Source organism: Oryctolagus cuniculus, chromosome 17 (genome assembly GCF_964237555.1).
Source record: "Oryctolagus cuniculus chromosome 17, mOryCun1.1, whole genome shotgun sequence".
In the NCBI taxonomy this organism is placed as follows: Eukaryota; Metazoa; Chordata; class Mammalia; order Lagomorpha; family Leporidae; genus Oryctolagus; species Oryctolagus cuniculus.
In genome coordinates this window covers 60,671,559-60,696,544 of record NC_091448.1, presented here as the reverse complement: position 1 = coordinate 60,696,544, position 24,986 = coordinate 60,671,559, and the positions used below count along the sequence as shown (strand labels likewise).

General features: G+C 46.4%; 1 long non-coding RNA gene across 1 annotated transcript in view; it reads right to left on the bottom strand.

Annotated features, from left to right (window-relative positions):
• The window catches only part of LOC138846238 (uncharacterized), a 33,347-nt gene that overhangs the window by 2,566 nt on the left and 5,795 nt on the right, over positions 1-24,986 (bottom strand). Inside the window, exon 2 of the long non-coding RNA XR_011383709.1 lies at positions 16,967-16,998. This is a non-coding gene — a long non-coding RNA (uncharacterized lncRNA). The remainder of the gene's footprint in view (positions 1-16,966; positions 16,999-24,986) is intronic.

Here is a 24,986-nt window from a genome sequence, read left to right as displayed (position 1 = left end):
TTGGCCTTTTTTTAAAAGAAAAGATTTTTTGTGAGAGAGAGTTACAGAGAATAAGAGGGAGAGACAGAGAGAGAGATCTTCCTTCTGTTAGTTCACTCCCCAAATGGCTGCAAGGGCTGGAGCTGCGCTGATCCGAAGCCAGGAGCCAGGTGTCTCCTCCTGGTCGCCCACGTGGTGCAGGGGCCCAAGCACTTGGCCCATCCTCCACTGCCTTCCTGGGCCACAGCAGAGAGCTGGACTGGAAGAGGGGCAGTTGGGACTAGAACTGGTGCCCATACGGGATGCCAGCGCTGCAGCCAGAAGATTAACATACTGTGCCATGGTGCTGGCCCCTATGTTGGCTTTTTTGAGGTAGTCTCTCCCTTTCTGTCACACTCTGTGTATCACCAAAAAGTGGACAGCAGATGATGAAGCAGGTATCTCTCTGTACCTAAGTGTTCACAGCAAGCAGAAAGTAGAAACAACAAAAACTGGGTTATTTCCCAGTATCCACCAACAAATGGATGAGTAATGACAATGTGCTATATAAACACAATGGAAGAGTTTAAAATATGTAAAACTGAATTAAAGTTTTATATCACACCACGGATGGACATGGTAACACATGACACTGTATTAAGGTGGACACAGAAAGACAAACACTGTATGTTTCTAATACAATGGCATGTCTACAACAGGCAAATTCAAAGGGACTGGAAGTACAGATTAGTTGGGGATTGATGGAGGAGAAGGTAAAGTTCTTCCTTTATAGATGCAGAGTTTAGATTGGGTATGATGAAAACTGTTGGGGCACACAGGGGTGGTGCTTACACAGCACTGCCAAGTAATTCATGCCACTGAAATTTTCACTTACAAGTGATTCAGATAATAAATGTCTACTTGCCCACAGCAATTTAAAAATAGCTGAAAGGAAAGATGGCAAATGTAATAGCTGCTTATGTAGATTCATGGAGGTAAATGATCTTGGGACACAACAAGAAAAATGTGGGGATTTCCATGGTCTACAATCTGGGCATTTCCACGCCCATTTTGGGCAGGAGCAATGATGAGGCATCATCAAGGAATCAGTGCACTATAGCAATCGCCTATTTCTAAATTGACTGTTTCATTTCTAAATTGACTGTTTCATTTGGTTGCTGGTAGTAAGAAAGCCAAAACTCCCCTTCTCATTTCTTTCCTGCTCCTCTTCTTGGGCTTTGTCATCCACCAGGGAGGATGGCCCAGCAGTGGCACGTGTGCAGTTCCAAGCCCACATCAGGTGGCCTTCCTGCTACTTGTGGGTGCAGGGCTGGCTTGTCTTTTTCTTGCTCTGTTACTGAGTGCAGCACAGAACTCTTGACATTGTTCACTGCTCACCAACCACCCACACACAGCCTAGGCCCATGTCCACAGCAAGCAAGTCTCCCTGCCGAACTCATCCACAACACCTGACAGTTACCCCGTGGTTCTCCTAGCTGCTCCTGAGGACCTGGTGGAAGCGATTCCGAGAGGCAGAGCAGAGGAGGAGGTCACATCTCTTGGCAAGGTATGACTGGGGTTTTTGGTCACAGAAACAAATGTTCCTGGTATACAATCACTAGTCTTATTTACTTATTTATTTGAAAGGCAGAGTTACAGAGAGACAGGGGAAGAGAACAAAAGATCTTCCATCTAGTAGTTTACTCCCCAGATGCCTACAAAGGCCAGAGTTGGTCCAGGCCAAAGCCAGGAGTCCAGTGCGCTATCCAGATCTCCCACATGAGTGACAGGGGACATTCTCCATGCCTCCCCAGGCACAACAGCATGGCATTGTATTGGAAGCTGAGCAACCAGGATGCAAACTGGCACTGCAGGATGGACTGCTGGCACTGCAGGCAGCAGTTCCGTTCACTGTGTCACAACATCAGGCCCAGGCAACGTTTTTCTCAGATATGAAAATCTGAACGCCTATACTGCAGATGACTTCCACAATTTATTTGGTGGGGAAAGCCCAGGGCATGTCTGTTATAAAGTGAGACATGACTCAAGAGGGTCTCCTGTAATCACAGCATCAATTACAAGTGATGGGGTGCTGGGCGTTTCCCACAGGAGCAGTTCTGCATAGTTGAAATATTTTATGATTTAAAAGATTTATTCTTTATTTGAAAGGCAGAATAACAGAAAGACACTCAGAGAAAGACCTTAAATCCTCTGGTTACCCTCCCAAATGGCTATAATGACTGGGGCTGGCCATGTAGAAGCCAGGAGCCAGGGACTCCATCTGGGGGTCTCCCACTAGTTGGAAGGGACTCAAATACTTGGGACATCCTCCACTGCCTTCCCAAGTACATGAGCAGGGAACTGGCAGCAGCAGGGCAGCCTGGACTTGATTTGGTGCTCTGATATGGGATGCTTGCCTCACAGGGGGCAGCCTAACCCAGTGTGCCACAAGGCCAACCCCCAGGTTTTCATTTTCACAAATGAATGTTGCATTTGCCAACCAAAATGAACACATAAAATAGGCTGTGAAAAACTCACGTATTTCACACAAGTATCCTCTGTGCTTTATTTGGGGCATTTGCCTCATGCACTGTATCCCATCAAGTTTCCCAAGGTCAGCACCAGGAGAAGAGACCTGTGCAAACAGTATCTGACCTCACAGTGACTTCCTTTCTCTGACTGCAGGTGGACTCAGGATCCAGTGGACACTGTACGTATTCTAGAATGCCTCCGGTGCTGAGGAACAACTGAAGGGAGGAGACACTGGGACCTTCCTGCCGGTTCTCTTCTGGAGAGCCAACCTGATTCCAGCTTCCTGGTGGATTAAAAAGATTGAGGGTGTGGTAAAACAAAAACCAGAAAGACTAGCACATAGCTACAGGCATCTAAGGCAGGCTCTGGAAATAGCTATGTCATTTAGATGGTGGGGGTTTCTGTGCCCCAGTATGGTGAGTTTTTAGGAGTGAGCGTGTATGTCTTTGAAAGTGCTTGGATGTGTATATGTGTACATACTTCCCACAGAAAAAGTGTTCCCAAATGCACAGCTCAAGGTTCAATTCTCAAAAAACAAAAACAAAAAAGAACCTGATCACCCTCCACACTTTATAAGTGAGCTCATTCAACCCTTTCCCCACATGTGTCTAATGGTTAGGTCACAATTCCATGGCTTAGCTGGATATGAAACATACTCCCAACATATGTGAAAAGTATTTAATACTAATGAAAACAGTTTAAAATATATTTAGCGAGCTGGAAAGGTCAACATGATTTGATCATCACACACTGTCTGCATACAATGAATTCTTATGCTATAATCCATAAAGATACCATTTCTAATGGTAATAAAAACAATAAGATCAGGAGAAAAGTTTTACCATAATGCCTGGTGCTCATTTTTAAATGGTGGAATTTCACCATTTTTACATCTTCTTCATTTACTTGTGTGGTACCTAGGGATTGGCAATAAATGAACATGTTGCTTTGCCTACAACTGAGTCCTTCTCCCACTAATGGTTGCTTTTAATTAAGTTCAGAAGCTCATAGGAGAGATGACATATTCAAATACAATAAACAGATATTGATCCCTGAGTAGTAGTACCTTGGGAAACATCAAGACGACAGTAGCCGTTTATTTGGCTTCTAAACATGCAGGAGTCGTCCGAGGACTCTTACTGAAATACAGCAACCATAGTGGTATTGACCCCAAATAGTTCCCATGAATGAAGCTGCCTTGACTAGAATGTTTAAGGCTCTGCTTCTCAGGTCTTTCACGTTCTTCTCCTTCACCTTAACCCTCGCCCCATGCCCATATCCAACAATGCTCCCTGATGCACCAGTGTACTGACAGTTCTCATATGTCCTTTTAGTGCCCCTGGAGGATGCATGGGAGGAGCTTCCTGGTGACACGGAGGATAAAGAAACTCCAGAGTACACTGAGGTAAGGGCCCCCGCCTTCCTCAAAAACAGAAATGTTCCTTCCTCGGCTTCTTCCGTTCTCAACCATATGAAGAGAAGAAAAATCTGAACATGGATAGGGTCCATGATACACCCTGTGCATGGTGAGGGCCACTGAGAGGGAGAGTTTACACCAACAGAGAGCTGACCCGGGACACAGGGACAAAATGACTGTCAGGACTGGACCACAGCAAGCTTTTCTCTGCAGCACTTCTCCTCTTTTGAAAGGAATTTTGTGACTTCCCACCACAGTGGACTGGAGAGACACGTCCCCCATGAAGAGCTCATGCCTCCTGGCCTGAGTGTGATCGCTCTGCTCACATCTTTGGGTTCCCTCCATAGGACCACTCTTTCACATGGGGTTTCCCAGTGTCACCAAGGGTATTAAAGACGGGTGCAAAGGGACACAGAGTGTTCAGACCCTCATGGTGCCATTTTCTAATTACAGGTGATTTCAATACGAACAGCAAGTGGTATGTATTCGGGAAACATTTACTCCCTATAGTATGAATAGTCCAGATGACAGCACAAATGGGACTATCTTGGGGGCTTTAGTGTGAAAGGCCACCTGACGCCCAATTCCTGCTATGACAGAGGACTAGGAGTGCGCTGGTGGGAAATTAACTTCCTCATAAAGGGTAATGATCATTTTCTGGGGTCCCTGGAAGATACTGGCTTGTGCATGGGGGTGGGCTTTATCTATGTGGGTACCCATGTGTTACAGTTCTGAGTGTCTGAGTTTGGCAGTTTGTGTGTATTACCCTAATTATGTTCCTTTGAAGCCACTATCAGTTCTCTGTAAAAAAACAATCACAGAGGTATTGCTGCATGGTTACAGGAATATGTATATAAAAAAGTGAGGGGTTTCAGATGCAGGATGGAGGCACCATATTTCAGTGCACTAGGGAAAGTGAGACGTTGAGAGGTGGTGCTGTCAGCTCCTCTCCCTCCCTGGAAGGCTTGAAGCTGTGGTCAATGTCTGCCTGAAGGTCAGGTCCACAGAGCCCAGGAAGAGGCTGAGAGCACAGAGCAAGGGGCAGGGTCATGCTGAGCAATTCAGGGGAGGAATGGGTGAGACTCTCTGTGAACACTTATTGTCTGTGTTTGTGTCTCTCAAGATTGGGTCTTACAGAGCGTTTCTGACTATACCAGTGACGATGAAGCCTCTTCAGGTAGGAGCAACACCCACAAAGACCAGAGGGTCAAATTAGGGCAATGCTTGGGTTATCTGCTGCTGTGGACCCCTGAGAGGACACAGGAACTCAGGAGGAAAAAAGACATTGTATGTAGACGTCTGATTAGTTCTTTTTTATATTAATTATAGAGTAGGAAGAGGTTTTATGCCCATGGGATTGGAGCAATAGAAATTTTAAACTATCATTTCTTGCTTTACTATTTAAAACTTTACATTTGCTTTAATACTGGCCACCCCAGCTTTTCCATTGCAAAGATCAAATCCACTGCATTGTGACAGGACAGCACTACCTTCCAACTGAACACAAGAGATGTCTGGGTTTTGCACTGACCATTGTCTTCGTCCATTTCTGGCCACAACATAATACCTGAGACTCTGTAACTAATCAGGAACAGAAATTTCTTTCTTACAAGGTTGAAGGTCAAAGAGCAAGGTGCTGCCATTGTGTCTCAGTAAGGGCTCCTTGCTTCATCCTCAGCTCAGGGCAGAAGGAAGAAGAGCACCCCCCACACACACACACACCCCGGGTCAGTTGAGTTAAAGAATACTTGCTCTGGGCTGACTGGGGAGGCCCCAGCGTCTTAGAGTTGTGAGGGCCAAGCATTACTCTGGGTTCATCTTGGCTTCCTAATCTCCTCCAAGTCTAGTGTTTGGAGTAGACTGTGTGACAGGCCATTATCCAGATACTACTGGAGACACTGCATAGCTGTACAGGCTGCCCAGAGGATGTGTGTTAGGGGATCCTGGGCTGGACACACACACGGTCCTGCTGACCTCATCTCCTGGAATGCACTGGGCTCAGTGGAGGGCCTCTGGGCAGCAGGACTGGGCATCACTGTTCCCCTCAGATGCACTGCTTCAAACACAGCCTGTTCCCCCTCCAGTCATGCCTAGCACGTTCCCTGTCCTCAGGCCTGCCAATGTCCTACTTCCCAGTCCTCCCACTGCTCAGTGAAACCCTAGCAAGTCCCATTTATTGATATAGCCAAGAATACACCTGCTGTGGACACCCTGTTGCCTCCTTGGCCGACTACCAGAATTTGAACAAATTAAATTTCCTCTCCTCTCGGGGTCATCTTTTCAACTGGATCAGGAAACATGGGATTCTTATGATGATTCAATATTTCCAAACTCCATGAGGTTACCCCAGACATGTGGGGTTGGTCCTCATTACCTTCCAAAGGTCCAACAAGTGTCCATGACACTTGTTCCCCATGTAAGTGATCTATAGATATATTGCTGTGCGTGGCAATATGGTTTTTTTTTTTTTTTTGACAGGCAGAGTGGACAGTGAGAGAGACAGACAGAGAGAAAGGTCTTCCTTTGCCGTTGGTTCACCCTCCAGTGGCCGCCACGGCCGGCGCACTGCGGCCGGTGCACCACGCTGATCCAATGGCAGCAGCCAGGAGCCAGGTGCTTTTCCTGGTCTCCCATGGGGTGCAGGGCCCAAGCACCTGGGCCATCCTCCACTGCACTCCCTGGCCACAGCAGAGAGATGGCCTGGAAGAGGGGCAACCGGGACAGAATCCGGTGCCCCAACCAGGACTAGAACCCGGTGTGCCAGCGCAGCTGGGCGGAGGATTAGCCTAGTGAGCCGCGGCGCCAGCCATGGCAACATGTTTTTTATAGATTTATTTACTTACTTGAAAGGCAGAGTTATAGACAGAGAGGGAAAAACAGAGTGAAATCTTCCATCCACTGGCTCAGTCCCCATAGAACCTCAATGAGCAGGTTGGGCCAGGCCGAATCAGGAGTCCAAAACTCCATCAGAGTCTCCCAAACAGCTGGCAGGGCCCAAGCACGAGCCATCTTACACTGCTTTCTGAGGCACATTAGCAGGGAGCTGGATCAGAAGTGGAGGAGCAGGGACACCAACCAGTGGAGACCCATGGAGGGGTCCCCACAGGTGGCGCTTGAACCTGCTGCACCACAATGCCAGCCCCAGGTCACAGTATATCTTTATCTTGGCCTCCAGAGCTCCCATATCAGACAATAATATGATTGGTAGATGACAAGGACAAAGGAAATGGACAAGAGTTATGAGACAAAATAGAGGAAGGGAAACATGAGGGGATGGAAAACAATGAGTTGCACACATCGACCCAGTGGCTACCTATGGAGGAACAAGGTGACACTTCTTAGGCACAGTGATGGGAATCTGAGGCAGGAAGAAGAAGGCAAAGTTCAGAGATCCTCTCACTTATTACAGAGGTGAAGCCATCTAGGCCCTGGAATAGGGATATAGACATGGGGTCCAAGGTTGGCCTACATCATCCAACCAGCAGCAGGGATCCGAGTCCTTACCTCAAGTCTAACTCTCCCCTTTCCTTCTCTCTGCTCTGGTGCACACGGAAGGCAACCTGGCAGAATCTGAAAGTTATTTTGGCAGCGGCGATCTAGGGGTGAGTGATTCCTTTCATTTTTTTCTGACTCTCTTGCTTGCTTGCTCACAAGCACCTGGTCCTGCTTCTCGTGTTCCCTCCTCACCACAGTGGATGATTCGCATCCTGAAGGACCTGGTGGCATCCAGGCAGTGGATGTCCTTGCACTGTGGATGCTGATCCAGTCTCTCTGCAGCCCTCCCCTCTCCCTTCATCAGCCCTGCCCTCACTCCTCACCCCCACACTGCACTATGAAATGGTGCTGAGGAACCCAACTGTCCCACACAGGGAACTTGGCCGGGGACAGGCAGGCAGGGTCCCAGTGTCAGTGGAGGGAGGACTCCAGGGAAGTCTGACTCTGGCCTCCATGTCCCCCAGGACAGGGCTTTTCCTTAACACCTGGTTCAGAAAACATACTTGTCTCCTTCCAGCTGTCCACATGTTCCCTTGACGTTAACTACCCTGAAAGTCTACAGGACATGGAGGACCTCGATCAAGATCAGGAAATGTGAGTTTAGAGCAGGTAGACGGGGGTCAGGGAAGTAAGGGCACATGGACTCCATTGCTTCACATTCTTTGTGACACCTCAGGGAAGCCAACAAACTGGAGCCCAGAGGTGAAGAGGCTGCCGTCGAGCCTGACCTGGAGAGTGATGAATGGATGTTCAGGATCCACGCAGGTGAGTGAAAGATGCACCCAGAGGTGGTTCCAGGGACACATCCCCATTCCATGGCAGCCCTTAGGGCTCCCAGGCTGAGCCCCCAGTATCTGCTTCATCTGAAGGAAAGGCTGGAGTTGCTAGCAGGATTGGCATGCAAATGACTTCGGAGGGGGATGTTAGTTGTGTTGTTTCTGGGGAGAGCCCCCAGAGCTGTTGAACATCTCCCACTACAGGGTGCATCCCTACCTGCCCAGCCCAAAGTCAACAGGCAGCTTCACAGGTGTGGGGAGATACTAGGGGTTGTCCCTGACCTCTTCAAACTCAGGACGATTAGGAAGAGGGCGAGACAGAGAGAGGTACCTATGGGTGTCCTTTTCACACCAGGAAGAGAGCCCACTGCACCCACTTTTGTATCCTTGTGGGTACCCAGCCCATGCTGACACCAAATAGGAGCCAGCACAGAACACAAGAGCTCCAGGCCTTTTGGGGACCTCAGGCTACTTTCTTAGAGCCTTTTTTATATGTTGATTGCTTTATTTTTCTGGGTATAAAATTTCCTATGTACCTGTCAAATTCAAACACTTGGGCTGGCGCCATGGCTCAATAGGCTAATCCTCCGCCTGCAGCGCCAGCACCCAGGGTTCTAGTCCCGGTCGGAGAGCTGGATTCTGTCCCAGTTGCTCCTCGTCCAGTACAGCTCTCTGCTATGGCCCAGGAGTGCAGTGGAGGATGGCCCAAGTCCTTGGGCCCTGCACCTGCATGGGAGACCACGAGGGAACACCTGGCTCCTGGCTTCAGATCAGTGTGGTACGCTGGCAGCAGTGCACCGGCCACAGTGGCCATTGAGGGGTGAACCAACGGAAAAGGAAGACCTTTCTCTCTGCCCCTTTCTCTCTGCCTGTCAAAAAAAAAAAAAAAACTAAAAAAAAAAATTCAAACACTTGCCAGCAATTCAAGGCAAAGCTCACTTCGAAGATTGGCAGGAGCAGGGCCCCAAGCCCCTCTGTTCTTCTCATTTGTGCTCTAATCTATACTTCAATTACAAATACACATTGGCTGTATGTCTTCAAAAGAAAGTCTTCCATCACATGTTCCATGCCAAAATATACTAAAGCAATAATGGTGGGGTTTTAATGCCACAGAATAATTCTTTGCCAATAAAATCTCTGAGATGACTTTTACAGGGAGGATAGAAAGAACTTCTACAAGATTAGGGAAGGAAACCAAAGGCTCTGTGCAGTTGTCCATGATTAACATGCAGCTCACAGGCCCCAGACCTGTGGGGTAAGGACTGAGTGGGCAAGGTCAGGACTCCCATTCTGTGTCATCAGACCTCCTGCTCCTCACAAGACCCAGGGGAGTGGGCCTTGGATTTGTAATCCCAGGGGCCAAGAGACCTCCCCCTTCCCGTGCATCAGGTTCACTGCCAAAGTAGCCAGTCCCATGAAGGCTGCCCAGGTGAGTGCCTAGGGGAATTCACAATTGTAGGACATCCACACCCCATCCAGATGGGCCTCAGTGCCCCATGGCCCTGACTGCTGTGGAGTTCAGGACCTACGGTTACCTCCCAGGGCACAGGAGCCTTCTGAGAGCTGCACACCCATCCCACTGTCCCCACCCCAGCCTCATCCCTGTCCTCCCCACTGACCCCTGCTCCTGTGTCTTTCTTGCAGACATCTTCAGCTGCTCGGAAGTCTGCAGTGTGGAGTCCTTGGACCCAGAGGAGCTGGAGCTTCCCACACCATCGGAAGCTTGAACCACACAGGAGGAGACACAACAGCAGCCACGGCCCTCCTCACCAGTCCTCTGCGAGCTTTATATTAAATTCTTTCACCTAGTACTAGTTGATCTTTACATGCTTTTCTGTAAAATAAATACATCATAAGAAAACACCTTTAGCAAAGGCAGAACTTAAAATGATCAGAGAGCAGTCACCCTAGGGAGTACTACCATCATCACTCCCTCGAGAGGAATCTCATTTGGTCTTCACTGAACAAAGTCACTGCCAGGTTGGCTGTTAAAATCTGTCCTTACAGTAATGACTTTCTAGGGTTTTTGTCTCATGTCTGTTCCTTCCTCTGGAAGGGATCATGTGGTTCATCTCACCCAAGATCTCTCACAAAGACTTGGATGCCAATGTTATTTTTCACCTAATGGCAGCTTGGATGGCACAAAGTTCTTGGCTCTTCTTGAGCATCTTAAATATTGTCTTCTTTTTCCTCCCAACCCAGACCAGCTGGATCATTTTCATTCCCTTCTATGTTACTCATCCCTGTATTCTAGATCTCTGAATATTTTTCATATAATTCCCAGATTTTACTAGACTATAAATGGCTTCACTCACTCAAAGTATGACCCAGTTTTCTGTGAAGGAGGAGTTTGAGAGCATATTGTCATTTCCGGAAACAGTCTGAATTATAATTATTAGCTTTAGATCATTGCATTGGTTTTTCCTCTTCCAGCAATCTCATTCATACACATGCAGGTATTCAACTTCTGGTATTCCTCTCTCATCTTCTGAAATCTTTGGTCAAGCTCCTATTCTGTATATGTCCTCTCTCACCTTCTGTTTCCTGAAAGGCACAGATCTGTTTGTGTTTCTTCTGGTTTGCATTTCACGGGTGATGTTAGTTTTTCCTGTTTTCCTCCTTCTTTCCTGAGTCTGCCCATTCATTTCTGAGCTTCCCTGATTCTTAGTATCATGTCCTTCCATGCTTGGTATCATTGTCTCAACCATGTCTCCCTCATCCTGAAAACTACCCCACCGAGAACACAAATTACACAAAGATGGAAGTGTTTTCATGTATCAGAGAGTACTTTCTCTCTCTTTATTACTGATTCCTCCCTCTAGTACTTTTATATGGGGATGGGCATATTGCCACCAAGATTCTGGTTTTGTTCCTTTTAATAGAAAATTCGGTTTTGGGAATTCTGCATGAGCAATAGGATTCAGAAAGACTTGTCTTACTTCACATAGCTTCTCTCAGTTGCTTTTGTGCAATGCTGAAAAACATGACACCTGATTTCTTGGCTCTGCAATTTACCATTATTCCATATGAGATTCCCCTCTGAAAACCCCTTTTTCAGCTTAACTGGATTATTGCTACTCCATAGGAAGGCCTGTTATATAAGGAAACAATGGCCCCCAACTTTGCAAATCTAGATTTATAAAATCCCTTTCTATGAAGAGTCAGTATCAGAATTTCTGAGATTATGCAGTTACTTTCTATGATGTCTACAAAATTCTTTTCTCTGAGTGACTGGTTAGCCTGTCTTTATCGGTCACCATTTCATTCATAGGATCATTAAGTTTTAGTTTTTTGGTTTCTTTGAATCACAAAATTTAGGAGCTTTTTTATTTATATTTGTGGCATTTGAGTTTAGAATTAGTAATTTTCACTTTACTTTTACATCAGTCTTATTTCAGAAAAATTTGGTTTCAGTTACCAAAATGTTTTTTAGTTAGTTAGGTTTAGTTAGTGAGTGCTATGCATTTTGAATCCCTTAGACTATCAAACAGGTACATGCAAGATCAGGTTCACCTAGGTCCACAACTCCAGCAGAAATGAGTTTTGCCAAGTTCAAGCATAAACAGCTGGCTTACCACAATCTCTTGTGTTTGACACAGAATGGCCAAGGATCATCCTTACTGATTTGCCCTTGTTGTCCTTAAATACACTACCTTGGAAATAAACTCTCTAAGCAAAAGTACTCTTTGAATTTTCTTTGCTGATATATAAAATTTAATGTACAGGAAAAAAAAACCTGTCATCCATATAATGTCATGAATTCAATTCCTGAGCAAATAAAGATTTATACACACACACACACACACACACACACACACACCAGAACACACACACACTATAGGATGGGTGGCTTGGAAAATAAAATGATGATCTTATACTCACAAACCAGGAGTTCATGAATGAACTCTGGCTCCCTGGAGCCTGGGGATGTCCTACTGCTCACTGTCCAGGGACACCCATTGGTGGAATGGCTGAGCCAGGCCCACAGCTGCATCTTTCCTTTTCAAGATTTATTTATTTATTTATTTATTTGAAAGGCAGAGTCAGAGAGAGAGAAACACACACACACACACACACACAGAGAGAGAGAGAGAGAGAGAGAGAGAGAGAGAGAGATCCTCCATCTACTGGTGGTTCACTCTCCAAATGGCCATAACAGCTGGGATTGGGTCAGGCCAAAGGCAGAAGCTAGAAGCTTCATCTGGATCTCCCACGTGGGTGCAGGGGCCCAGGCACTTGGGCCATCTTCCACTGCTTTTCCAAGTGCATTAGCAAGGTGCTGGGTGGGAGGTGGAGCAGCCGGTCATAAACTGGTGGCCATATGGGATACCGGCATTCCAGGTGACAGGATAACCTGCTGTGCCACAACACTGACCCCCACAGCTGCATCTTAGCCCTGCCCCCCACACACAAACACATACACATGGCATCGCTTGTTAGCAAAAGACAAGATTAATATCATACAAGCTCTTCAAGCCTCTGATACCCTACAAGCATGCACAGGTGATCTCTCCCCAAACTGTCCAGGCACCGGTTGGCAGGATTCATGGATGGCATGGTGTGCACCTGTGACTTCAGAAACATAGGCATGGCATGCAGAGGAGGCGCTGGGCTGGCCTCCTGATGCACTTGTGCATGGTGCAGATAGTTCAGAGTCAGCAAGTCTAAAAGGGATAACAGTGGATGGAACAGTGGATGGAACAGCCTCAGACACAGTGAGCAGGAGGCCAGAGAAGTAACTTCCTGGAAACACCTGGAAACCACTCCTGTTAAGCCTCTCATGTGCTTGGAGGGGCATTATGGACCTGTGGCTGGTTTACTGGCTATTCGAATGGGACATGTGGGAGACAACAAACCCCCACACCAGAGGCTGAGGATAAAGCATAAAAAAACAGGTAGAAGCACAAGAATGGGTCTAATAAAGGACCTTCTGCTGGTGAGTAGGTTATCTCCCTTATTGGAGGGCACAGGGATGTGAGCTGTCTATGCATCATCTAAGATCAGGAGATAGGGACAGAGTGAGCATCTAGATCAGCCTTGAGTCCCCGGATCTCATGTCAACGAGATTTCCGGACGACTCCTGGTTCATTAATGGGAATTTGAGTGCTGCAAGGGATATGTAGCAAAAGTAACCTTTTTGGACACATTCCTCCCTTGATGTATTTAAGGAAATGTGTGAAAGTACTGAATGAATGTTTAAAGACACATATATAACTTTATAAATACCTCTATGCTTTGAAAAATAAAATTTGGGGGCTCACTACGGTGTAGTGGGTAAAGTTTCTGCCTGTGGTGCTTGCATCCCATATGGGTGCCAGTTCAAGTCCCAGCTGCTCCACTTTTTTTTATATATTTATTTATTTGATAGGCAGAGTTACAGAGAGGCATAGGCATAGGCAGAGAGAGTGAGAGAGAGAGAATCTTCCATCTTGGGCCATCTTCCACCGTTTTCCCAGGCCATAGTAGGAAGCTGGATCAGAAGTGAAGCAGCCAGGTCTTGAATGGGCACCTATATGGGATGCAGGTACTATAAGAGGTGACTTTAACCACTATGCCACAGCATCAGCCCCTGCACCACTTCTGATGTAGCTCCCTGTTAATGTGCCTGGGAAAGAGCAGAAAATGGCCCAAGTGCTTGGGCCCCTACACCCTCATGGAAGACCTGGATGAAACTCCTGGCTCCTGGCTTCTATCTGGCCCAGTCCTGGCTGTTGCAGCCACCACGGGAGTGAAACAGCGGATAAGATTTCTCTCTCTCTCTCTCTCCTCTCTCCAGAACTGCCTTTCAAATAAATAAATAAATCTTTTTTAAAAAAGAAAGTTGTAGCCGGCACCGCAGCTCACTAGGCTAATCCTCCGCCTTGTGGCCCCGGCACATGGGTTCTAGTCCCGGTTGGGGCACCGGATTCTGTCCCGGTTGCCCCTCTTCCAGTCCAGCTCTCTGCTGTGGCCAGGGAGTGCAGTGGAGGATGGCCCAAGTCCTTGGGCCCTGCACCCCATGGGAGACCAGGATAAGTACCTGGCTCCTGCCATCGGATCAGCACGGTGCACCGGCTGCAGCGCGCCAGCCGCGGCGGCCATTGGAGGGTGAACCAACGGCAAAAGGAAGACCTTTCTCTCTGTCTCTCCCTCTCACTGTCCACTCTGCCTGTCAAAAAAAAAAAAGAAAAAGAAAAAAAGAAAGTTGTTTTTTACTTGTAAAGTTGAATCCTTCTTTCCAGGATGCTTCCCTCTCAAAGGAAGAAGGAAGTCAGGACAACCTTTAATTTACAAATGTGCACACCACAAATACGTAAAACATGTATCCTAGAAACAAATACAGATAGAAACCAATCTGTAACATCCATATACCTGATGTTCACAACACATTGGGCTTACAAAACTAATATACACAGCCCCAAAGAGCTCATACAGAATTGGACACACACACTCAAGCTCTTCACAGAGGGGCCACTGAGCCCTCCTCTCTGTGCTGGAAAGCATGGGGGTCAGAAACACCCAGAGACCCTTGCTGATAGTTCCATTGACCATGGGATGACACCAATCACCACGGACATGTCAGTGCATCAGCCCTGAAACCAGGGACCTCAACATCAGTGGATTGTTGGCCACTCTTTTCCAGAAAGAAAACTCACATTTTGAAAACTTGTGGCACTTAAAGACTCCTGGTTCAAGCCGGCGCCGTGGCTCAATAGGCTAATCCTCCACCTTGCGGCGCCGGCACACCGGGTTCTAGTCCCGGTTGGGGCGCCGGATTCTGTCCCGGTTGCCCCTCTTCCAGGCCAGCTCTCTGCTATGGCCAGGGAGTGCAGTGGAGGATGGCCCAGGTGCTTGTGCCCTGCACCCCATGGGAGACCAGGAAAAAGCACCTGGCTCCTGGCTCCTGCCAGGATCAGCGCGGTGCGCCGGCTGCAGCGGCGGCCATTGGAGGGTGAACCAACGGCAAAAGGAAGACCTTTCTCTCTCTGTCTCTCTCTCTCACTGTCCACTCTGCCTGTCAGAAAAAAAAAAAAAAAAAAAAAAAAAAAAAAAAAAAAAGACTCCTGGTTCAACAAGGGTAGGTGAAGTCTGGCCTCTCCCCCTAATCCGTGTTTCTGGGGAGGTTATCTTGTAGGCAGTAAACCTAGGCACCAGGTCAGATGGCATGAGGCTGGAGGGATGGTCTTGTCACAGTGCAACCAAAATGGGGTTGTTTGGGGACTTCAAAGAGACCAGGAAATGGCACAGGCCTGAAGGCTACACACTCTGGGAAAGCCAGCTCTGGCCAAAGCAGCATGTCCTAGAGATACTACCCAGGAGAACTGCAGGGCCAGCTCACTGACTCTCTTGGAAACACCTGGAGTCCACATGCTGTACGCCTCCCACACCTGAGGCGCTCAGGACCCATGGCTGACAACACCCTTTACAGACAACACCCCCATGTGAAAGATACCCCTCACCAGGTCACAGGCTGGATGTCTGGTCTGAAAGCCAAGGTGGATGCATAAGGAGACTGTCTATTTTAGGGCCCACTAATTATAGGCCAAGACACTTAGAAAAACTGTTAGACGTGTGTGCACATATATGTTGCCCATGGACATAGCCAGAAGACAGGAGCAAGGCGATAGGTCATCCCCAGTCCCCAATCCCCAGGCCATTAATCTTTCCAGAAGTCCCTTGCTTCTACATTGACAGGTAGAAACCCATATCATATCCACAAGAAAAGTTAAAACTCTTAGACAAATACGCATTACACACACATCTGTAAATGTGTGCATGTACTGAACAAACTGCGGAGGAAGTGTACATAACTGTGTATGTACTCCTATTAGTCTACAGAACAGACAGTGGTTCCTTTAACTGTGGAGCTATATGGGATAATCTGACACTGTAGAAGGGAGGAATGTTCTATGGCCATTATTTCTAGAGCTGTATATACTCAAAAATACATGCAAACATATGTTTCCAAAGTAAGTAACAGAGAAATAAATCCATGAGTATTAAATCCATGATTCTATAACAAGACAATGTACATATACAAATAACTACACACACAACACTGGGGAGCACACACAATCTGACACACATAGACACATAGACACACGTATAGTCTATATAATCTAATTGTCCAGGCATTAGGCCCTCCACGTCTCACTGGCAAGCTTGGGGTATAACACACCTGGAGGCCCTTCACTGCCCATTCCAGGGCCCCTTAGTGCACACCAATCACCAGGGCCTTTCTACCAAAACAGCCATGACAACATGGATCTGAATCTTGGTGGAAAGATGGCCACTCTTTCCATCAAAAGAAAAACACATCCTTTGAATCAGCCACGAGTCTGAGCAACTCAGATGCCAACAGAACTGAAGCTAGCCCTCTCTGTGGAGAATTTCCTCACACAGAGAGCTATGTTCTGAGGCTGACTTGGAGGTAGTCCATGAAGACCTGAGTTCTGGTGACATAAGGCTGGTGGCACAGGTCTGCCACGTGAGAGTGCCCTGAGGATAACGTGGGACTTCCGAGGGTCTCCTTGGATGTTTATGGCCCCCACACTCTCGTACAGGAAAGGCGATGGTCAGCCAAGGGCTCCTATGACCTCAACCCAGGCAGGGTTGCACATTTCTGGCCCATGATTGGCAGGTTCTGTTCTGTATGGTATTCATAGCTAAAATAGTGCTCTTGTAGAAATCCTGGCCTGTATACACTTATGAAAATGTACATAAACATTGAACAAACTCTTAAAGATATATTCTTAACTGTCTGACTACTTGTACCACTCTATAAACATACAGAAAATGGTTCCTTTACCTGTATTCTTGCAACCAGGATGCTTCAACTCCCTAGGAGAAAAGAATGCATTAACATCATTATTTCTACAAATGTATACAAACACAAATATATACAAACATGTACATCACAGGAATAAATAAAATAGAAAAATATCTGATCCCACATGCATGAGAGTATAACAAGAAAGTGTACATGTACAAATAAGTTAGATACACAGCAAAGCACACACAACCACACATTCACTTCCTTTGTCTAAAGGCCATTTGGCCCTCCCCTCCAGCATTGGCAATATTGAGGGCATACACACCCAGGAAATCCCTTCACTGCCATGTCCATGGTCCATGGCAACACCAATCACCAGGGACATGTCACTGAACTACCTATGGCAACAGGTAGCCCATTAGGGAGCTGAACGCTCTTTCCAAAGATGTCCACAAGAAGGAAAACCCATCTTTTAGTTAAGTCAGAGCTTAGAATCTCAACTGCTTAGAGTCAGAGCTTAGAATCTCAACCAATGGGTCTGGCAGCAGCTGACCTCTAAGAACATTCCCTCACACTGTGCTCTCAGTTCACCATGGAGAGAGTACACATCATGGCATCAGGCTGGACGGACAACCCTACCAGGAATGGACTTCAAGGAGGATGTTTGGGGACTTACAGAAGCCAGGCCCAGACCCTGAACACTATGCCCTATTACAGAGCTGGCTCTACCTATAACTCCCTTGTCCTAGAGGCCAATGTAGCTACCTAGAGGACGGGCTCACTGACTCATTGAGAAACAACTAGAAACCATGTGTCTTAGGCCTCCCACATTGAAAACCCAGGACTCTCAGCACCAGTGTGATCCTGGCATTCCCGACTGGAGAAGGGCTTTCAGGAATAAAACAAAGCCTAGAGGACAAAAGGGAAATGACAAATGACCATGACCACTTGAAGTTTAAACATAACACAGAAGCAGCGTGAAAACAGCCAACGCTATGGGGATCATCTGTGCGAATGCACATACGCAAAGGATGCTGCCTGCCCATTAAGTGGTGCCCTAGAAACACGTGTAATTTCTGGGCTTCTTTATTTTTTTTCACTTTTATTTTACTTTATTTTATGTTTTTTATTCTTTATTATTTTTGACAGGCAGAGTGGACAGTGAGAGTGAGAGAGAGAGAGAGAGAGACAGAGAGAAAGATCTTTTTTTGCCGTTGGTTCACTCTGGGCTTCTTTAAATAAATGTTTAAAAGATACTGGTTTCAGCATTACCTACTATAATGAGAAAATCTGCTCTCTCTTTCTTGATCTCTCTTGCCCTCTCCTCCAGCCTGTCGGGTTTCCCCCACCTGACAATAAACATTTTCCCTTACTCTGGTGTTTGGTGTGTTTTGTGGTGACCTTTCATTGGCTCCAAAACCTGGGGCCAGACTCTGCCCTCAACCTTGCTTTCGTCTCGGGGATGTGAGCTGCTTTGGGATCCTGGATTTCTGCCAACCACAAAACTCAACCCCGGACTTCCCTCACCTCTGAACACTCTGCAATCTCCATCCACACACCAGCCCTCCAAATTTCCAAGGTAAGACAGGGAGGAAGAAGAATCCTGTCATTTAGACTCTACAGGTTATGGTTCTATGCAACTTCACCCCAAAGTCCTGGTACCAGGCACCACAACTCCTACGGCCTCATGCCTCTACAGACTCTGTGTCCAGCCAATAGCAGGTATGGGTGACGACTCAACCCCCTGTTTCCTTTCTACGAGTTATGTCCTTGGTTCCCATGGGTGCATGGGTAACGACGCCACCCTCTGTTCCCATATCCTTCCGTCAGATGGCCATGATCTCAGGGATCCCCAACATCGGCCAGTCTGACTCTACGGGTCACCAGGAGAGCTTCTTCCCATGTTCTAGTTAATCCTCCTCTTGTTAGTCTGCTACCTCGACAACCAGTTCAAGGTCTCCATCTGTGAGCATTCGGAAAAGTGGAAGATTTCCTATGTCCAAGCTTTCTCCTATCTCAGTCTAAACCTCCTCTGGCTCAAGTTCTCTGAACCTCCAAAGCTCACTAAAAAGCCAAAACCCCTTTCTTTTACATTCGCTGCTCTGGCTCTTGCTGTCTCAATTGTATCTCCCCCTCCTGTCCAGGAATTCCCACCTATCACAGAACTAGCCCTTGTCCAAAGTCTACTCCCCCTGCCTAATCTATTATCCTCCCTAACACCCTACTCCCAGAGAAGCAAAGGCAAGTTTGGGAGTGGGCTTGTCTCCATGCCATCACCCTCCAGCTCTCATTCTCCAAGGGGCTTCACCCCTCCAGCTCCTGTTCCAATTTTACCATAAGAATAGCAAGGCAGTGGCGATTCCAACCTCCTGAGTTCTCCTGTCACCTATCCCACCCTTTTGATAGCTCTTTTGTTTTATCATGAGCAAGTCAGACAGGATAATCAGGTCTTTTGGTGGGTTTTGTCCTCGCCTTGTAACTGAATTTCAAGCTGACCTCACCAGGTCTCCTCAATTCCTACAAACTCGATTTCCTGGTCCCAGGAGTGAGCATTTCCTAGATATATCTCTCCCAACCCACATGAAATAAAGATCAACACTACCAGACCTGCAAACCAGCCAGCTCACCAGGTTAATTACTATTTCCAGACATATCTCCTTTTCCCTAACTGCCCCTTGCTCTGTCACCTATCAGATTTCCTCCTTAGGAATCTCTGGAGGGGTGTCCATCTACTCTTATGGATATTCTGCCCCATTAAATCTAACATAATGACTTCTTGTCCCTGGCACATCGGCCCCAGCCCACAGTCACCCTTGGGACCTGTCTAGCAGCTGCCTGAACTTTTGATTCAGAGGCAGTCCCGAGTGGCTGACTGTTGACCAGGGCATCACTGGCCTAAGGTCTTTCTTGGGTAAAAAGAAAAGTAGACTCAAATCCAATTGGAATCTAAAAAAATGTCTTTGGTAAATAACAATCTCATGCATTAGAATTTGGTTCAACTGTAAATGGACATTGGGTTTACAAGAATTTCTCTCTTTGAATCTAGGAAGATTACTGCCTTTAAAAAAATAGTTGTGGCCGGCGCCACGGCTCAATAGGCTAATCCTCCACCTGCAGTGCCAGCACCCAGGATTCTAGTCCCAGTTGGGGCACCAGATTCTGTCCCGGTTGCCCCTCTTCCAGTCCAGCTCTCTGCTGTGGCCCAGGAGGGCAGTGGAGGATGGCCCAAGGCACCCGCATGAGAGACCAGGAGAAGCACCTGGCTCCTGGCTTCAGATCAGCATGGTGCGACGGCCGCTGCGTGCTGGCCGCAGTGGCCATTGGGGGTGAACCAACGGAAAAGGAAGATCTTTCTCTCAGTCTCTCTCTCTCACTGTCCATTCTGCCTGTCAAAATAAATACATAAATAAATAAATTTTTAAAAAAATAGTTGCTTTGTAACTTGCGCATCTTGGTTTGCAATTTGGTTTTAACAAGTTTCCAATGAAACAGCAATGGGTAAATGTGGATTTTTTCAGTCTCTGGTTTAATGCAACTGATTTATAGATGGTTTTATAAAAGGAGTAGAATTCCATGTGAATGTAATTTTGACCATAATTCAGATAGAGGTATGGTATAATATCAGCAATTTCAGTCATCCAAGTGTAATTGCTAAATGTAAATTGGGTAAAGCAAATGAGATAAATGTGTCTAAATGTAAACTTAGCACCTTATATTCTATGCAAAAACTACTTGAGTTTGCTAACATGTTTTCATAAATTGTCTATGAAAATAGTCCAACATTGCTTGACAGTAAGGTTAGAATATGATATGTTATCTTATTTTGAAAATGTTGTCTTAACTGGAGATTTCTAAAGGGTTATTTCAAAATATAAATCAAGGAAATCAGCAGGTGGAAAGCAAAAACTATTATTTGACATGGAACTAGAATCTGATCTTCTGTTAAAGCAAGGAGGTTTTTATAATATTTTGAAATTATCTTAAAAATCTGTTTAGAACCTGTAGCATCTCCTTTTAATAGTTTTGTTTAAGCACTCTGGCCTCAGAATCAACCCTTAAGGCATTTGGATCTGGCTGAAGAGCCCATGGGAGTATTTTAGGCAGGGAAAGCCAAGACACTCTGGCAAAACAACAACAACAACAACAACAACTAAAGGAAAGATCTCTGCGAGTGAGATCCCAGTGGAAAGAATGGGCCATCAAAGAAGGAGGTACCTTTCTCTGAAGGGAGGAGAGAACTTCCACTTTGACTATGACCTGGTCTAAATAAGATCAGAGTCGGCAAACTCAAAATGCTTCCATAGCCTTAGCAACTCATGACAAGAGCTTAGGGTGATTACTGATGCCATAAACAAGAGTGTCAATTTGTTAAGTCAACAGCAGGAGTCACTGTACACTTATTCCTCATGTAGGATCTCTGTCCTTAATGTGTTGTACATTGTGATTTAATGCTATAACTAGTATTCAAACAGTATTTTACACTTTGTGTTTCTGTGTGGGTGCAAACTGTTGAAATCTTTACTTAATATATACTAAATTGATCTTCTGTATATAAAGATAATTGAAAATGAATCTTGATGTGAATGGAATGGGAGAGGGAGCAGGAGATGGGAGGGTTGCGGGTGGGAGGAAAGTTATGGGGGGGAGCCATTGTGATCCATAACTGTACTTTGGAAATTTATATTTATTAAATTAAATTTTAAAAAAAATTTTTGTTTAACTGCTGACTCTCAGTTTTCAAGCCAGCTCCAGTAAGCTATTCTCTCTTCCCTAGTTCTGACTCTATTAAAACTCTTCCAAGTTATTGGATATGATCCCATGCACTGGCTCTTATATTTTTTTATATTATTTTTTTTGACAGGCAGAGTGGACAGTGAGAGAGAGAGACAGAGAGAAAGGTCTTCCTTTGCCGTTGGTTCACCCTCCAATGGCCGCCGCGGCCGGCACGCTGCGGCCGGCGCACCGCGCTGATCCGATGGCAGGAGCCAGGAGCCAGGAGCCAGGTGCTTTTCCTGGTCTCCCATGGGGTGCAGGGCCCAAGCACCTGGGCCATCCTCCACTGCACTCCCTGGCCACAGCAGAGAGCTGGCCTGGAAGAGGGGCAACCGGGACAGAATCCGGCGCCCCAACCGGGACTAGAACCCGGTGTGCCGGCACCGCTAGGCGGAGGATTAGCCTAGTGAGCCGCGGCGCTGGCCTCCATGCACTGGCTCTTAAATTTAACATTTTATTTCTGATTTTTGGAATGACCAAAGACACAGATTTTGTGTTCCATTGAAGTAATCTATTGTGCTCTCTTAATATCTTTGTTAGGTTCGAATTGTTTTACAACTGAGTTTTTTATTAAGAGTTTTGGTTTGTTTAAATATATGTTTACTCTAAAACATCTGAGTAATCACCTTGTAACAGTGATCAAATCTGGTCTATATTATGTCATGATGTTAAGAGATCCTATTTCAACCAGATATTTTAAGCCTTCTTGGCATCCTTGACAGGTATTCAAAAAATCAAAGTTCCAAATTCTCTGGACTTTGATATTTCCATTTGGGCCCCTGGAAATATCAAAGGATATCTGTCTCTCATCTTGTAGAGACACCAACTAATCAGGCAATTTGATTATATTACAGGTACTGTCAAGATGTGAAGTGGTGCTAAATTTTAAGTTATGATAATATAAAATACTACAGATACAAATGTCCAAAGATAAAAAGTCTAATGATCTTGTATTACCAGACCTAAAAGGGATAAATGTTTTTTAAAATCCTACCATAGACTTCTAATTTAGACCATCAAAGATCAGAGATGGGATTTGAGCACCCCTTTGACTTGCATCCTCTTAAAAATTCCCTCTGGCCTGCTTTAAAAAAAAAAAAAAAAAAAAAAAAAAAAAAACAGAGGAAGAGAAAGCTAGGCAGCAGAAGCACTGTAAAGATAGGCGGCAGGCCAATTAAGGCTGCTCTACACAGTGATCTGCCATCAAGGAGACAACAGCCCAGTCATGCGCTGGTTTATATGGAAAGCCAGGGCTTCAGCTTATGAAGAGCCCTGGCAGCTCTGCCAGCAAACAGTCGGGTCACCGGAAATGGATCTGCCCTGGAGTCAAAGGACGCCCAGATCAGAGCTGCAGACTTTGTTGGCTCTAAGCTGAAGAGCCCTTCACTCGACCCAGCTTCCAAACTAACCACTGCTGCTGAGGGGACGGCCAAGTAGGGTCAGTAACATTGCAGAAAGAACTGCAAATTTCCTGTTAGAGATGCCACCTGCTTTTCCCTGGCCAGCTCTCCTCTCAGGCCAGCTACATAAGGGAAGTCAACAGGGTGCCTTCCCCAAGGAGGTTCACACCTCCCTTGGGATGTACCCCATGTGAAGAGACAGATAGGTCTGGGCCTCATAACTGGCAAGGCCTTAAAGCCCACCTGACTATTATCAGGCCCCTTCTGTCAGTTTCTATTTGCCTCTCAATCAAAAAACTTGTTCATGGTTTAGACAGCAGCTTTCTTGGGTCCCCTAATAATGACTTTGTCCTTTATTTTAGACCCTGTCTAGCCCACTTGGGGACTCATTCCTTTGTAATCACAGCCTCTACTCTTACATCAATGGCTCCACTCCAACCATATGCATTGATGGTCCTCTCCCCCACTTAATGTTGTATAATTGTTCAGAATTTTTCTTTTTTTAAAGATTTTATTTATTTGAAATACAGAGTTACAGATAAATCTAGAGACAGAGAGAGGGGTCTTCCATCTTCTGGTTCACGCCCCAGATGACCTCAATGGCTGGAGCTCTGCCAATCCGAAGCCAGGAGCTAGGAGCTTCTTCCGGGTCTCGCATGCTGTGCAGGGGCCCAAGGACTTGGGCCATCTTCTACTGCTTTCCCAGGCCACAGCAGAGAGCTGGATCAGAAGAGGAGCAGCCGAGACTAGAACCGGCGCCCATATGGGATGTCAGCGATTTAGGCCAGGGCTTTAACCCGCTGCACCATAGCGCCAGCCCCCAGAATTTTTCTACAGACAAGGCCCTCTACCCACAAGAATTGAGCGACCTTTCTCCCAGTCTTGGTTGGGATCAGCTCCGCAGCCTCTCTGTCCTCAGTAGTGGTCTCAGAGCAGCTTTTGGCCACAATGTTATCTCAACCAACCTACTGCAAACAACTCCAACAGTTTTACAACTGTTGTTTGCAGTTACAAGAGAAGGTCACTAGGCCCATCGAGACCTCAGTTGATGTCATCTAAGGTCTCCAAAGCCATATTGCCTCACTAACCGATGTGGTACTATGGAATAGATGGACCTTAACTGTGTTGTTATTATATTAATCAATAAGGTCAGGCAAAACTACATCCATCAAACAGTCTTACAGAGTCCAGAGACTCCCCCCTCATTTCCTCTCCTCTATGAAATCCTCTCATTACTTAGTTAATGCCACTCTTATGACCACTGGCTGCTATCCTCACCCTGTCTTTCATACTACAGTGTCTGTTTAAGTGATTACAGGAGGTGATAATGGAACGAACCAAAGCCTTCACCAGTCAGGTGGTAAACCCAATGCTGCTACAGGGATATACTTGGCTCCCCACCCAGGAGATCGCAGCTTGAGGCATCACCCCATGCCAGCAGAGAGTAACTTGTTGTCCCATGTCAACAGAAAGTAGCTCTAAAGACAGATCATCATCCCTCCAACCCTCCTGGACTTTGGGGGCTGATGTGATCCCATACAACACCTGCTTTATAAAAAGGGGGGGCGGTTAGTAAAATGGTGCAGTCTTATCTGTGGCACGATCTACTCCCTGGACACCATCCTCAGCTCTAGCCCCCGCCACCACTGCTAGAAGCCAGATGACAAAATGGCCCAACCACAGGTGTCAGCTCCACCCCCACTCCAATAGGATTCGCTGCTATTTCCCAGCCCCCTGCAAAGGTTTAATAGGACACGCTTCCTGCACACGTGCTCTCTCTCTTGATCTCTCTCTTGACTTCTTTCTCTCGCTTACTCTCTTGCCCTCTCCCCTCTGCCTGTCAGGTTTCCCCCACATGACAATAAACCTTTTCCCTTAAAAAA